The following is a 5,904-nucleotide window of genomic DNA, read 5'->3' on the forward strand; positions in this document are numbered from 1 at the left end:
AGCTGGGAGCCACAGTGCAGCCAGAACTTCAGAAGAATGCGCAGCCATGCCCTTATATGGAATGTTTTTGGCTTAGGGGATCTGTGTATGTTTTAAATGTTTTTAATTGTTCATTGTGTGTTCACTCCCAGTATGGAGTTCCATATGTCTTCCTATTTGTAATAAAGATTTTCTATTTTTACAATTGTTTTTTGGTGATCCCTCTGTGGGTATATTCTTTTTCTTTCTTGGCATATTTAATTGTATACCCGGAGATCCCAGTAGGCGGTGCCCTTCCTCCCCCTCTTTTTGTAACCAGTGGTTCCTTTTGTGCATTCTGTCACTGTTCTTGGAAGGAGGCACGCCTAAGCAAAACTATTTTTTGCTTTGTAACATTGTGCTTTATTGGTGCATAATTTTTGCAAACATATGGACTTAGCAGCAAGAGAGCAATATTGGTCCAAACAATCTTTGGACATATTTGGTACAGCCTCAGATACGAGTGTAGCAGGTGTCTCATCAGATTTACGTGATGAGAACCAGCAGCTTTTGCAGGAATTAATTGATCTACATAAAAGGGTAGTTAAGACATGGTGGAATGTGAGGACTCTAGAAGAATATAAGAAGTTGAAAATCACCCCAAGGGGATTACGTATTCAGATATTTCCAGCCTGGGAGACTGACGGTCAGTTCAGACTTACCTGGGAGAAGGGTCTACAAACATGTTCCTTTATTCTTATGGACATGTTAATTGAACATGACCGTTCCCTCCTGATAGAACTGAAGGAGGAAATTAAGAACAAGGAGCATATTTTGCTTCAGTTGGATACTGTAACAGTAGTGACCCCTTTCCAGAACAGGCTGAAAAGTATCCTTGACGTGTTTGAAAAAGACATTATTAAGGGAAAGAAAAACAAATTTCAGCGTGATAAGGGTGACTACGCAGAGAATAGGGCCTTCAGGTGGACGCATCGCGGGAATAAACGCCGACCAATAAACCAGGCTTCGAACATAGCTAAGGTGACAACCGAACCATCATCAAGTGATTTTTTTATCCACGGACTCAAGCGACGTGGACGGCGTACCAGGAGGGGTCGCCGGAAACCCAAATCCAGGGAGGAGAGGCAGGAGGAATCGGCTATGGCAGACCCCACCACAAAGGGAGACAAGGAGCAGGAGGCGGAATTGGTAGGAGGTAACGAACTTGATTTGCAGATTGTAAACCTTTCTAGCTATCAACTATCTAAGGTGGAATGTACGTTACTCTCCAAGGGATTGTCATTTGCTCCGATGAGCAAGCTTGATAAATTTACAGTAACGAAGGACCTCTATTTATTTTGTAGGCAGCTCATGTTTAAATATCTGTACAGCCAACCAGAGCTTGTGGATACACTGCCACCTGAGGACAGACAAGTCTTTGAAGATCTTTTGGGCCTCTTGGAAGAGAATGAAAATATGCAAGGTAAGAAGATACCTTTTTCTGGACGGCTATTGTCACAAGCAACTCCGCCGTTTTCATTATGCCCGGCCATTAATATCTTTTTCAATAAAGTCTGCAGAGAGATCGAGGGTCTTCGTCCAGACAATAATAGGGCTAACAATTTAACATCAGAGGAAAGACGGACCCTAACAAAACTCAAAGAGAACAAGGAGTTTCTTATAAAAGAAGCGGACAAGGGAGGTAACGTTGTCCTTTGGCCAACAGACATGTATGTCAGAGAGGCTAAACGACAACTTTCAAATAGTGAGTGTTCCACAGCCTTGCCCTCAGACCCCACAGTCACCTTCAAAAAAAGTTTGGATAAACTTACCTCTGCAGCCCATGACCAAGGCATTATATCTCTGAAAGAGAGGAAATTCCTCACCACAAGGTATCCGGTCACACCAACCTTTTACATGCTACCTAAAATTCACAAAGGTAGACCGGAACCTCCTGGTAGGCCGATAATCTCAGGAATAGGTGGTTTATTTGAAAGACCTTGCATGTATATAGATTTCTACCTACAACCATTGGCGCAATCCTCTCCTTCATATGTCAGGGATTCCACACACCTGATAGAGCAGATGGCTAGTCTTAGTGTTCCCCCTAATACCCTTTTGGTCACCTTGGATGTAGAGTCACTTTACACCTCAATCCGACACACCCTGGGCTTACAGGCGGTCTCCTTCTTTTTGGATCGAAAGACAACCGGCAACAGAAAGCATGACTCTTTCCTATTAGACTTACTCCATCTAGTCTTGGATAAGAATTATTTTTTGTTTGATAGGACCTACTATCGCCAGACATCCGGCACAGCAATGGGGGCGTGCTGTGCGCCCCCTTATGCTAATATCTTTTTAGGGTGGTGGGAGGGGACACAAGTTTATACTATGGACAATTTCAAAACCAATGTCATTAGATGGTACAGATACATTGATGACATACTGTTCCTCTGGTCTGGCACAGTGGAAGAATGTGAGGATTTTATACTCACCCTGAACAATAACAATCTAAACATCAAGCTGACCTCGAGCATCTCACAGGTTTCAATTGAATTCTTGGATCTTCGAGTGTCCAGAGAGGAAGACAGAATCTGTACTACTTTATACCGCAAGCCTACGGCTACAAATAGCCTGCTTCATTACAACAGTTTCCATCCGGCCCACGTAAAAAATGGTATTCCGAAGGGCCAATTTATGCGAGTTAAAAGGAATTGCAGCAAGCCTAATGACTTTGAGTCACATGCTCTTGATCTGTCCAATAGATTTCGGAAGAGGGGGTACCCGAAGAACGTGGTTTCAGGTGCCCTGCAGGACTGCAAGGCCCTAACACGGGAGACTCTACTACAACCAAAAATACGACAAAGGGGAGGAACAGTAAGTATGATCACCGCATTTAATAATCAGTGGCAGGACCTGTATGGACTCTTTCAATCTAATTGGGACATTCTACGCAGTGATAGAAAATTGGTCCCTTTCTTGGAAGAAAAACCGAGTCTGGTGGCAAGGAGGGCCCGAAATCTGGGAGGCATTCTCTCCAGTAGCCACTTTAAGAGACCGGTACAGAGCCTGGGAACGGGTACCAGATTGAGAGGCACCTTTCCCTGTGGCTCATGCTCAGTATGTCCGTACATGCAAGCAAGTGATCATGCTCTTTTATCAATTTTTCCCAGGCGGATTTCCAGCAGCTCCTATTTTAACTGCCGTTCCAGAAATGCGATATATGTACTCATCTGCGACTGGCCAAAGTTGTATGTAGGCCAGACAAGCCAAGAGGTAAGAAAGAGAATCCAACAACATTTCTCCAATATAAATACAGCTAATGCAGATTTAAAGAAAGGGAAGACACTTACCTCAGTGGCCTCGCATTTTTTGACACATCATGAGGGTCGTTATACCAACGCGAAGGTGATGGTTGTCGATTCAGTTAAAACAGGCATTAGGGGAGGAAACCCCACTAAAGAACTATTACAGAAGGAGTCCAAATGGATCTACAACCTCAGAAGTCTGGCTCCACATGGACTAAATGAGGAGTTGTTATATACTGGTTTCTATAAAGATCTGTGATCCAGGACCATATATTAATTCTTAATTTTTTTGTTCTTTACCGTTTAGTAACTGAGGTCTTCTAAATAACCTGGTGTCCCTGGAAGCACTCTATTGATCGTGTATTTATACCTATAGAAGCTAGTTCCTGTCCATGGAAAGGGTGAAGATGAACTTTTTCCAGCATTCTGGACTGAATGAGGACAGCTGGAACAGAAGGACCTGTCATAGGAGTGTGGACCTTGGAGCCTCGAATGGGGAATAGCATATCAGAGGACACGCCCCTGTGTATTCTGGACAACTTGATGTTAATGTACGGTCCTTTAGACTCCAAAACTTGAACCTCAGCAATGGGATACTATTCTGGACATTATAATTGAATTCCCTCTTGGCTATATTCATTTGTGTGCCTGTGTCAGGGTTAGCTGACAATATTTCTTGTGTTCTTGAGCCTTGGATGCTCTATTAACCATGTAAGATTAGCATTGTGGACTGCGTAACATTTCCTGTTTTTTTTTTTTTGGCCATGGCTAGTGCTGTATTAGAACATACTCTGAGCAATATCGGATTGCAACTGAGTCATAAAATATTTGTTCTATTTGAGGGGTACAATGGGGCAATACAACAAGCCTCCCTTCTGACTAGGTCCTTGCAGGATTGGCAACTGGCACCCCCTGTATACGGCATGCGGTGTTATTATTAGCTAGGCACAGAATTTCAACTAAGATGATATGACGCATATGATGTACAAGATGATAAACTGCACCTTTTTGGAGCAGAACTATACCAACTTTATCTATATATTATTGGGTGCTATGTCCAATACCCTATACATTAGATATGGGGCTGTAAAATGAACATCAATAAGTATTTTGCATTACTGGGGATTTATGGTGGTGGTCACCGGTATCTTTTATACAGTTGTACTGTGACATCCTAAATTATGCTCTAAGTTTTAATAGTCTATTATCATGCATGCGCTATGGAGCCTGATATGCTTTATCAGCTACTATTAAAATATATTAACTCTATTTACACATTTTTGGAAGTTACCTACAATATTCTGTACACTTGGAGTAGGGCTGGAAAATGAGCATTAACAAGCTTTATGTACCATTAGGGATTCCTGGTGATGGCTATTAGCAGTTTCAGTACAAGGGTACTGTGACATTTTAAGCCACATTCTAAGTTTGAATATACTGCTAGTACGCATGCACCATCGAGTGTGATATGTCTTATCTCTGTAAAGTCATTTTACCCAATAAATGTATTGTTCCATCCGTATATCACTGCGCTCTATCTGCAAGGACTTGTATATTTGAGCATTATGAGTCTGGACTGTGAATATAGCGTCCTTGTAAACGCATGCTGTATATAGTTGTGGGGAGGGTCCTTGACCGAATCATGTGACTCGGCCAGAATTGGATTAACTTTACCTATATATCGTGGGGTTTAATGTTTAATACTCTATTGCATATTGGGGCCGCCAAATAAGTATTAACAAACACCCTATATTATTGGGGTCCTGTTGGTGGTGGCTACCGGCACTTGATGTGAAGATGTGCCGTGACATTACAAGCTATGCACTAAGTCCCAATAAATTGCTAGTGCGCATGCGCCGCCGAATTTGATTCATCATACTTATATGTAAACTATTTTACTCTGCAAAAAACTGTATTTTCTATTCATATACAGTTATGTTCTACTTATAAGGACCTGCACACTTAAGTAAGATAAGTTTTGATTAAGATTAGTACCGTCCGGAGGACGCATGCGCCGTAGAGACTTGGAGGGGATTTGCAGCCGAATCATGTGATTCGGCCAAAATGGCGGCCGCCATGCACAAGAAGGAGAAAAAGAAAGAAAAGAGAAAAAGAAAGGAAAAAAAAAAAAAAGAAAAAAAAACACTGTATACCATAACACTGCACCTCCCAAAGCTGCAGGCTGGTGAGTGATTATCTAATTTGCTCTGTGACTTAAATAGGACACACTCTGGACTGCACACTGTCTATTTTTCTTCCCCTGAGGAAGCCTCCTGTTTGGGGGCGATACGCGTGGGGTAACTTTGCCAAAGCATCCCACCCTTCCTTGCAACCTGGCTTTTGCTCTGTGGTAAACTAGGACAGTGAGTTGGGACCTTATTATACCTGGGCGGCTGAAGAGGCTGTTTGGCAATTTTTTATTTTTTTTTTTGATCGGCCCACACAGCAAACAGCATGTATTCATTGTGCATTTTCTGCATGTGCTAGTTACCTTATGCCTTATGTGCTGTGTGTATGCTCCAACTAGATGCATTAGCCTTTAGGAATGATTGTTTAAGCGGGGTTCTGTCCTATTTTAGCATTTTGTACTGGTCAAATATATCATATTTGCTCTATTACTATCATTTTCGGTGCAGGA

The sequence above is a fragment of the Anomaloglossus baeobatrachus genome, chromosome 3 (assembly GCF_048569485.1).
Source record: "Anomaloglossus baeobatrachus isolate aAnoBae1 chromosome 3, aAnoBae1.hap1, whole genome shotgun sequence".
In the NCBI taxonomy this organism is placed as follows: domain Eukaryota; kingdom Metazoa; phylum Chordata; class Amphibia; order Anura; family Aromobatidae; genus Anomaloglossus; species Anomaloglossus baeobatrachus.